The following is an 11,480-nucleotide window of genomic DNA, read 5'->3' on the forward strand; positions in this document are numbered from 1 at the left end:
TGTGTTCAAATGGAGATGCCAATAAATACGAGGATCTACTCATACAGACTTCTTAAAGACTGGGTCTTACATCCACTGGAAGTCAGGAAGTCAAAATAAAAAAGTCCATCCAAAACGTTGCTGTTAGGAGGTCCTCTCTAGAACAGCAGGAGAGCTTGACAAGGAAGCGGGCTGACTGAAATATAATACATATGTATTTGCCTGAAGCAGAATAAGATCTGGAAGTGTGAAGGCTCTAGGTTATCTAGGGAATCTGAAGCAACTCTGGCAGGAGAGAAGGAATGTGGCTCAGTCAGGAAATGCTGCTTGCTCAGCCTCAGCAGCCAAGGCCAATAACTGATTTCTGTCTTGGTGACCTGCAAGGAATCTACCCTACAGATTTGAAAAATGTGCCCTAAAGCCTCTGCTTCTTCTTTATAGTGGTGCTTGTGCATTTCAAAGAGCAGTGCTTCTGGGACTCAGTGCTGAGGAAGCTGAAAGAATGATCTGCTGACTTGTGAAGTATCCGAAAGTGCCACTGCAAAGGGCCTGCAGTCCTCTTAGAGAAAAGCTGCCAGGGCTCATCTGAATCACGAACTACTCCACCACATTGCTAACCCACATAAAAATTGATGGTTCCTCTGGGACTAAAAGCGAGTAGATCAGAAACCCCTCTGGCTCACGTTATTTTCTCCTCAACTCTCCTCAGTGTATGAAAAGGCTAGACAATGACTGACCTCTTTTGGATAGAATGAGATAAACACATGCTTTCAGGGATATAAGGAAAAAATACAAGCAGTTAGCAGAAGGAAGAGAAAATATACCCTGTTTATGTGCACACCTATTCTGGTAGCACTTTGGCTTCCTTCTTTATGCTACAAAGAGACTGCTGCATAAACATGCTATAGCACCCAAAAAGAAAGGAAGGAAACTTTTTGGATACAATCATCTGAAACTCTTGAAGAAATTTCAGTCATTGAGGATAAGTGAGTAAAGCGGCATGAAAGAAAAAAGGAAAGGTAATTTGTTAGGTTGATGAATATCTTCCATCCTAAATTTCATCCAAAAATAAAGAGCCCTAGCAAAATCTGGAAGCCTTCATACCTTCAAAATGATTAGCCAATGAGAATAACAGAGATTTCTTGGATACAGCATTAACAAAGATCTCAGTTTTTCAGAAATAAAATACAGTAGGAAGATGATTTAGGGGTTACCTGGAAATATATGCATGTAGGATTTGGGGTAGAGAGAAATAGCAACCACAGTCGTGATAAGGACAACAGTGATTGTCCGTAGATATTGAAACCAATGGGAGCTCTGAAATAGAAATGGGACATTAATACTCTCATACTAGTTAGCTATTGGTTTATTAACTTTCCCAAGCAGATAAGTTAGTAACTTCCCCATACAGCCAGGTCAACTGAAATGGAGCTGGCAATGTCTAATCTGATGAACTGTCTTGGTGTCTAAAACATGGTGTTCATATGTGCCTCCATGCACTTGTCTTATGAGATGGTCTCTGGAATGCTGTCACTTCTGAACTGAACTTGGCAATTATGTAGGTGAACATCATGCCAGGGGTTTTCCCTCTATTCACTGACACAAAAACTTTCACTGGCAGTATTTCACTTTCTAGTACAGATTCAGCCAGAGAGAAGGATGAATCTTGCCTGTTTTTAATATAACTCCATTGTAGATGCTACTCCCAACATAGTAATCCTTAGTTCTCAGTAAATGAGAGCAGGCACTTTTAGAAAGGATTAAATCTAGCCTAGTATGGGCATTTACACTAAAATGAGAAAAAATCACACTCTGTTTCTGTCTCAAGAAAATAAAAACGATAAGAATGTAGCTAAGGATGAACTTGGAATGGAGTACGCCTGATTTTTCAAAGCTTCTCAGCAAGATCCCATGCTAAGCTAAAAGAAACTATCATGCACTAAGAGTAAAAAATTCCCAGGATATTAGTAACTGGTTAAAAGACAGAAAGCTAGGCAAAAAGAAATAGACTGAGATGGCAAGAATCTGCTGTCAGGTCTTTTTTGCTGCTCCATATTTTCAGAGCTTATTTGAAATATGGAACAAATATTGAGTTCACAGCTGCTGCCAAGTTCACAGATGGCAGGGATGTACTCAGGATCATTAACTCATAGACTGGATGAATAGGGCAATAAACAGAAAGTGTTTTTCACTAGAAAGTGCTACCAAGCAGTTACACAGACTGAAGATGAAAACCATTATCCAGTAAGTGAGAGCCTATGGATGTAGGGGAAAAAGAGTTCCAAATCACAGATACAGAGAGGTGTGTGTGAATTTCTTATAACATTTCAAAGGCCTCAGAGTTGCTTTAAGTATATTTGTGAAAACATCAATTTAAGGCTCAGACACAGCTGAAAGTCAAGTGTTATTTGGAATTACTACAGTAAAGGAGGAAAACACATCAAAACCCACTAGAAACAGTACAGAAAATGAAAAAAACTCACTGCATCATGCCATGGCATCATGCTTTTCAGGATATCATACAAGTAGGAAAAGCTCAGAAAAAGAGACTGTAAGGATGGCATGGAAAGACTCCTATACAAAAGCAGATTAAGAACAGAAAAAGAGATATTTGAGGAAGAATGTAGTAGTGATCTACAAAGTCCTTTACAATATGAAAAAACTGAGCAGTTTAACTCACAGATTTTAGAAAACATAGGTCCAGTGAGGAATCCATATCCAGTTTGGAGAAAAGTTGTAACATGAATGAGGAAATTAACCATTTGAGTGAGAAATTGAAAAGAAGTAAAACAGTCTTTGCTTTTTTTGATCACAAAAATGTGTTTCATTGTCCTACATCTCTTGCTTTGGCAAAAGAAAAAGGGAGACCAAAAAAAGAAGATGAAGAAAACAGCAACCCCCTCCAAGTACTAAACGTGGTTGGTTTCCATTTCATGTAGATTCTGTCTCACAATTAAATAATAAGTAATTATGTGTCTATGTATGGAATTTCTCAGCTAGCTTTTTGTGCTATGTTCTTTAACAAAAGTTTGGGTTCAAGCAGAGAATGAGGCTTTGAGCCTTCTGACTGCCTTTTTTAATATCTCCCATTTGTATACACATACACATTTTATTTGTTTGATTGTAATGGTTTTGTTTGCCTTATGGGCTTCTTCCCCCTACCTCCTTATTCCCCTTCTTTTGTGTCTTTTTACTTCAAAAGCTCTGTTTGATTTTCCGGGAATGAAAAAATATACAAAGCTGTGAAACAAAGGAAATGTAACAATTTAATATTCCTTCAGGATGGAATTGTATGAGGAATTTTGTAGGAGGGCAATTATAAACCTCAGTATGGAGCTTTCTGTCTTTTATGTGTGTATTAATTTTGGGCACTCATTTGGGCCTGGGACGAAGACTGCAACTGGCTCAACCCAAAAAAACAATTAATTGAATGTTTCAGTCAAAAGCTGCAATCCTAAAATCCCCCTTAGTGTGCCACTGCTGGATGCAGAGAGCAGCTCAGCTCAGTGCTACACATCTTCTCCTTTGAAGTCCCCCAAGTATTTAGACAGCAGTGGAACTGCTTCTAAAAACAGATGTAAAGCTGGTCTGGTGCCCAAATTCAAGCCCTACATCCACCATCCATGTGAAACCAAGAAGGTTTTGTCACAGAACTTTTCTGGCCCTGTGACGGGGTTTGTTCCTGGCCCAGCTACCTTCAGCTATTTCAGGTACCCCTTGGGGGTACCATGCTCTCAGAGCTTCCCTCTCTACCTCAGGAGAGGGGCAGAAACTCCCACCCTCCACTGCATGTACTGTCAGTTCCAGTTCTGGTTGTGTGAGAGGGGATATGAAGGCAGCCATTTCAGCCCAAAGGACTCCATGGGATCCAGGATGCAGAGGAGGATGTGCCAGGAGCCCTCTAACACCAGCAAACTGGAGAAACCTGGGAAATGCTTATTTCTCATTCAGAATGCCTGGTCTGGGTTGTTCCCTGCAGAAATCCTGCCATGACCCTTGTTCCATGTTCTCCACTGCAGCCAGCTCTGCCACTTACAACTCCTCCAAAGCTCCGCAGCCCGTCAGCAGGAGGTCACACCCAGGCACCAGGGGAAACATCCAAGAATCAGGGAGGAGTTTCAGCCCTCTTGGCTTGAGACACTCAAGGTCCCAGCCAAAACACCAATGTAAAGAGTACCCAAGAGTGCTTTCTTTAATTCCTGCTGCTCTGTAAGCTTTTCTGCCAGGGTGGGAGCACAACACTGTGGTCTGACTTTTAAGGCACTTTATCTGCAATTGTGTGCAGTCAGTTCAGTTCAAAGCCAGTTTCTGTAGGCAATGGGCATTCACACATGTGGAACTTCTCTGGGGGCAGTAGTAGCATTTCCACTTTCCCACACAACTTCTGGGCAGGTGGCCCACAGCTGCCCTACAGTTCTGCCCCTCCTGCTCCTTTCGGCCAAACCAAACCCTTCCGTTTCAAGCAGGAATCAAATGTTCTCACTGTATTTTGGATGAGTGTTTTCAAACATAGCCCACTTTATAGGAAAGGGAAATTACAATCATAATGGTGTGTATCAGGAGAAAATTTCACAAGCCTTAATTTAGATGTGGCTAATGGGTTGGAAGATTTGCTACCCTCCCTAGCACTGAGGGAGGTTACTTGCAGAATCCAAGGCTGATCCTTCCCTAAGTCTTTCCCTCTCAGCTCGCTCTCAGCAGCTCTTTATTAGTTTAGGAAATCCAGGTACATCACCCAGGGCTCTAAGGCCCGCTCTAGAGATCACTGGCTGTACTGGATCTGACTCAATCCCCTTCCAGCCCTTAAATCCCTTCATGTCAGCTCCCTGAGCAATTATGCACACACTTAGAGTGGTGTGGTGAGTGAATCCAGAGAATTTTCACTGTTTTTCTGAGTTCTTAGCATCACAATGAGAGGAATTTCAAGCCTTGTCTTCAGTCTGGAAGAAATATCTCTATCAAATTAAGATCAACCCTTGCTTTCTGAGGGCATCTGATTCATTAGTGATAGACTGAGGCTGATACATTTACTCATACTATAAAAATATTAATTCTCATTTCAAATAATTAGGAAATATCTGGCAGTTGATTTATATCCTCCCCTAATCTGAGGAAAAATCAGTCAGAAAAGCAGCATGATTGCTTTCTTTAGAAAGGCAAGTATCCCTTGACCTGGAATTTACTCTTTCTTGACTGGACAGGCATTCATTCCAATGAGGAACAGAGGAACTATATCTGTAGTGTTCCTTTAGCTGTAACTCTGCGAACAGTAGAGACTCTGCTTTTTCTGAATACTTTTTAGCAAATTCTTTTCCTTTCCAAATTCTGGGCTATTTTTGATTATGAAAGAATACACTCAGTTATCAGCAACATGGAATGCTAAATTGCTACTGTCTTTCAGCCAACATGTCTTCACATGTATGGATTTGGATGTCATCTTGTGTTAAATGAGCTTTCAAATGACAAAGATATTGCAGAGAGAACTTGATATGCATATTAACACTGAATATATACTTTTTAGAACTGAATGAACATTGCTGAACATTGCTCAGAAATGTTTGTACCTTACATTAAGGAGCTGTATCTATTTTCTCTTCTGAATGAAGACAAATGCATACTTAGATACTAAGAATATACACAAGACACTTTCTTTGACTTGTGTGCAGGACTGAACTTCAATAATTTTAAACAGCTTGAGAAATGAATTTGATGGCAATGTACATAATTCACTGAATATGCACAGAGAGGTGAACTTACAGAGCTGAAGCAGACTGCACTGAGCGCAGTAAAAGTGACAGAGCCAGGGGACCACTTCATTAAATAGCATATTACGAGAGCTTCTCATGGCACCACAGTCACTTGAATGATAACTATGTTTTGTCTGATCATATTTTTAGACATAATATCATGATTTAGACCATCAAGAGACTTTCCCCCAATCAGGCTGTGAGCACTGCTGGCAGAAGGGGAAAGAACTTGCATGGAAAATTTCCCTCTATTACATGTACAATGAAAATGAGCAGATGAAGTTGTGTGAAAACAATGTGCCAAGGTGTACAGTTGTGTGTCTTCCTTCTGATCATCCAGCATGGAAAATGTGGCTGCTTACTATCAAGGATATGCCAGAACACCTCCTGTAACCATGAAATTTCCCATAAGTACACTTGCTATAAAAATTAATTTCCATTTGTCAACACTTAGTGCCCAGTGCTCTCAGGGTAATTTAACAGATGAAAATTTGTTTAAACTTTTGATTTAAGCATGACATACATTTTGTTATGTATCTATAACAAATCATGCAAGTATGATCCAAGTATTTTTACTGGAAATTAAAATGTCACTTCTTCCAAACATGTTATTTCTTTACTTGGCATACGGGCACAACAGATGGAGTAAATGTGAGAAATTGCTGTAACACTGAGAAAAGGTGGTTCCCAATGCTGAAGAGTTTGGAACTGATGTTAAAATTTGCCTCCTTGACTTCCTTGAAGTCACTGCCAAGTAATGCCATTAATGCACATACTGCATAATCTTCCAAGGAATAAATGTTGATATCACATGCACTGATGTGAAGCAGCACTCTCCAACAACCTGGTCTAGTGAAAGGTGTCCATGTCCAAAGCTCACAGCCCCACCCAGCCTGGCTTTGAGCACTTCCAAGGATGAGGCATCCAAAAGTTTCCAGGCAACCCGTTCCAGTGCCCCACCACTTCCATTGCATATTTGCATTGTGATTATATTGATGCCTTGAGAGGCTACCTGGAACAGAGGCTGGGCAGAGTCCAAGGAATAAAGTAGGAATTTATTAAAAGGCCTTCAAAGGATACACCTTGGGCAGTACAAGAGCCCGGCTGACACTACACCCAAGCTGGACGACAGCTCACATGTTTTCATACATTTATAAGTTTTGGTTCATTTACATATCGAGGTTAATTGTGCAATTACAGCTTTGGGTTATGAAGTCCCATCCTCCCAGATTGCGCTCCTCAATCTGCTGTTGTTTACACTTTTTGGGCCTGAAGCTGCAATGGTGTCCTTGGTTCTCGGGCTGGAAAAGCATTGTTTTCTCTAACTAAACTGAAGAGAACTTGTGAACATTTTCTATGAAGTTCAGAGTTATATACTAGTGCAGTACAGAATCTGAAAAATATGAAAGCTAAAACTTAAGGCATCAATATTAGACTATATAATACTGCATAATATAACTTATATTGGAAAATAAGATTGCAATCCATTCAATTGCACCTAATTATATCTCTCACCAACTCTAACTTGTTTAGTAAAACATTCAGCCTCAATTTTTAAGCAGTAAAGAAAGAATTTTTAAGCAGTTAAGAAAGGGACACATAGTAAAGGGTTTGAGCTGTATTTGCTGATTAGACAACACAGGAAACCAAGTTCAAACAGGCAAGAAGTTTAGTCCTAAGAGACACTATTTTTATTACCACGTCCTTCCAGCTCTGGTAACAGACACACAAGGCAGAAGATTTCCCCTGTCAATATCTCACAGCTCCCTCCCACTACACAAAGATTCCTTACAGCATTGGTTCCATGAGTCCTGTTCACAGACCTGTTCAGCAGCTGCCCCCTCCTCCAGGCAGTCTTTTCTCTCTCACACAACTTTGCAACCAGAGAGAACAATCCCATGGTAGCAAAGGAATATGCACACAGCTCTCAACAGGCTGCATGTCTGCCAGTAATTCACTGTATTTCTCAGGATCTGGGGAAATACCTGGCTTTTGCACCTCCTGTTTACAGGAGCACTGCAAGCACAGCAGAAGAGACTGAAGTAGAAGGAAGATGTGGATAAAGACACATACAGACTGTGCCATGACAAAAGCAGAACAAAAGCTTAACAAAAGCAGAAATGTCGTTAAAAAGAAATGTAGTCAAAAAAGAAAAAAAAAAAAAAAATCGAAGTGAGATTAAAGAAAAAAAAGTTCATTGCAGATAGAGGAAAAAAAAAAGAAGATTCACTGATGAGTTACCATCAAAATATTACTCCAAGGTTTCTCAAGCGTTTGCCAGTATGAGTGAAATACAAAGACATCCTTTAGGTAGAGATGTCATTGTGAGGTAAAATGATATTAATCTACCTCTATTTTGAGCTATGTAAAATTTACTTTCTCTTGACAGACGCTGCCTGAGTTCATCTACCACAAAAGTAAATTTTCCTATTTACTATCTACTACATCTACATGTTAAAGGAGCATTGATAGTAACTTTTAATACCTGTTTGCTTTTGCCAGTTGTTATTTTGTGGGTACCTCCAGTAGCTGCTTTTGTATGAGCTCAGTGGTATGTACACCTGTTGGAAGGCACCTCCAACAAACACTAGCGGGTACAATAATTTGGTTCATAATTTAGCAGTGATCTGGTCACAGTGAATACTGAACAGTAAATGACTTCTGAACACTGCTTCTGTTAGCCTGAGTAATAAGGAGTTGCCCTGGAGAAAGCTGCTGGCTGCTGCATTCCTGAGTGCAACAGACACCCTGGTGCAAGAGAAAAAAATGAAGTTTGGGGAATTTATTTATTTATTTATTTATTTATTTGGTTAGTTAGTTAGTTAGTTAGTTATTTATGGGGAATGCCAGTTCAGCCCCTTCCTCATAAAGGCAAAGCAGCCCAGTTCCTGAGCACAGATGGCTTTGGATATTCACTACAGGATTTATGTGACCACAACACACAAAGCCACATTCTTTTTCCTCAGTTCTAGGTTTGGGGCTTTTCTCCTAACAAGCATTGTAAAAGGACTAATGTGTACATAAAAAAATATCTTTAAACTTTCATAACACAAATACTGTTAAATACTGTTAACTGGCATTTGCTTGCCAGTTTCCAGAGGAGGAGTTAGATAGTATCAGGGCGAGACAGTTATTATGATCCTGAATTCTCATCCAGATCTTTGGTCCCAGCTGTCAGAGATTGCTGGTGCTCATCACTGACACATTCATCACGAGCTGTCACCTTTGGGAGGTCTGTTCCTTCATATCAAGAGGGGTGCTATACCCACAGTGTACTTTCCCATAATTTTTTTGGAGAAGGACAGGGAGAAGCACAATTCATTCAATACATATTATATTAGAATGAAGGAATAAAGTGGACGACCTTTTTCTTCCGCTTCATTTGTTACCCAGACTACTGTACTGCTTAAGCCGTTTCTTCAGGATGCATCTTTGCTACATTAAAGGTAGCCATTCATTCTCACATTCCCCATCTTACATACCTTGAAGAACCATGTCCCAGTTAGAAGAGAGCTTTTTTTTCCCCTCTATTTCTCAGGTAGCATTATATTTTTCAACAGTTCAATGATGTTATTTATTTGAAACACAGCTTCTTTACATTATTGGGGGGTTTGGGTTTGCATTATATTCAATATGTGATTTCAATGTTTCCCAGAGATACCATGATTGTTTTTTCATGTTTTAAAAAAGGGAAATCAGAAAACAACAAATTAAACACTCTTTGGAGTTACAAGCTTCAACATGAGAAAGATATTTTGGAAGCATTATGGACATATGATGTTGTAACTGTCAAATGGCTAAATCTTCTGATGAATTCTCACCTACTTTTTCCTTAAGTGGATACTACATACTTTTACAAGCATAAAACGGAGGGAAAGTGTCAGAAAATCAATACAGAGCACTTTAGTTTTTTAAGCCTATCGCAGACAACCAAGGAGCTTCAACCTGCCAATATACCGACAGGACAGCTAGCTGAGTGGCCAGATATGACTTCTGAAAAAACATCTAGAGCTCGCATTTTGTGCCAAGAAATAAAACCATAACACAGAATAATACAATATACTGGAATGTCACCAGAATATTTTTTTATACAAAAAAGCACTTCTATGCAAATACTGGGAGATGCTTGTAAAGAAAAAAAAATCAGGAAAAATATAGTAATGATTTCCCCATTGTAAAAATGGACTTAAATTCTCCAAGATACATAGATGATGTCCTCTATGAGAAAATCCTGCTTATCAACAGAAGAAAATAACCTACAATTTGTTACATTTCAATAGCACTCCAGAAGGCAATAGCTCTTGAAGGGGTTTATGGTCTCTGCTGACTATGGACTATCAGGTATTGTGATTTATCACCTATGTGTTCCTCCTACAGGAAAAACTTACAATATCTTTTCACAGAGGTTTGATTCAATCCATGTGAGCCATAGAGAGTGTTCATTGCCAGGACAGTCAGATGTGCCGAAATTTCATTTTAATGCACCTTGAGTTTTCACAGAAACAAGGTTCTCTAGTTCTGAAAGATGCACAGCTAGCAATTCTCAGCTCCTCCTCTGAAAGGCCAACCAAACTTGACATCTGCTGACTACTCCTGAAGCTGATAATGACACCTTGGCTCTGAAGCAGTAGAAGGAGTGAGATTGTTCTTAGTTCTGAGAACAATCAGTAGAAGGACTGCGTTCTTACAAGACTAGATTTCCAGACTAGACTGCACAGTCCAGAAAGACAGCATGCCATCCACAGGGCCATGGACAAGCTCAAGAAGTGGGCCTATGAAAATCTCATGAAGTTTAATGAGACCAAGTGCAAGGTGCTGCACGTGGGTCAGGACAACCCTCAGTATCAATCCAGGTTGGGGGATGAGCAGATCCAGAGCAGCCCTGATGGGAAGGATCTGGGGGTGCTGGTGGATGAGAGGCTGGCATGGCAATGCCAGCTTGCAGCTGAGAAAGCCAAACATGTCCTGGGCTGCACCAAAAGCAGTGTGGTCAGCAGGGTGAGGGAGGGGATTCTGCCCCTCTGGTGAGACCCCACCTGCAGGGTCCCCAGTACAGGAAGGACAAAGACCTGTTGGAGTGAGTCCAGAGGAGGGGCACCAAGATGATTAGAGGGATGGAGCATCACTCTTATGAAGAAAGATTAAGAGAATTGGGATTGTTGGGAAGAAATATTGTCAGGGTGGTGAAGCACTGGAACAGGTGGCACAGAGAAGTTGCAGATGCCCCATCCCTGACAGGTTGGATGGTCTAGTGGAAGGAGATGTCCCTGCCCATGGCTGGAAGTTGGACTTTAAGGTCCCTTCCAACCCAAGCCACTTTATGATTTTATGCTTTTACTTTTTTATTTTTATTTGTAGAACTATGATATCTTTCAGTTAAACAAATGAAGAACTGAGAATGATACATACACACACAGATAGATGTATACACATATACACACATGATATATACATGTATATATTTACCAAATAAATCTGCACATGTGGAAACCATCTGTGATATCTGGTCTTTTACTAAATCATATCTATTTATATATAGACATATCACTCCATATGTATTTACTCCAAACTTCTCTAAGATCATGATTCTCAGAGGTGAAAATTGCTGAGCTCCATCCATACAGCATTAGGCTTTCATTAAGAAATCCAGTTCCCACAGTAATACTTTTCCATTCTGCATCTTTATGTCCAAGTACATGCCTAAGAAACTGAGAGAAAATAGCAATCAATGAGCATAGTAAAGTGGTAAATGTT

Source organism: Camarhynchus parvulus, chromosome 3, assembly GCF_901933205.1.
Source record: "Camarhynchus parvulus chromosome 3, STF_HiC, whole genome shotgun sequence".
NCBI lineage: Eukaryota > Metazoa > Chordata > Aves > Passeriformes > Thraupidae > Camarhynchus > Camarhynchus parvulus.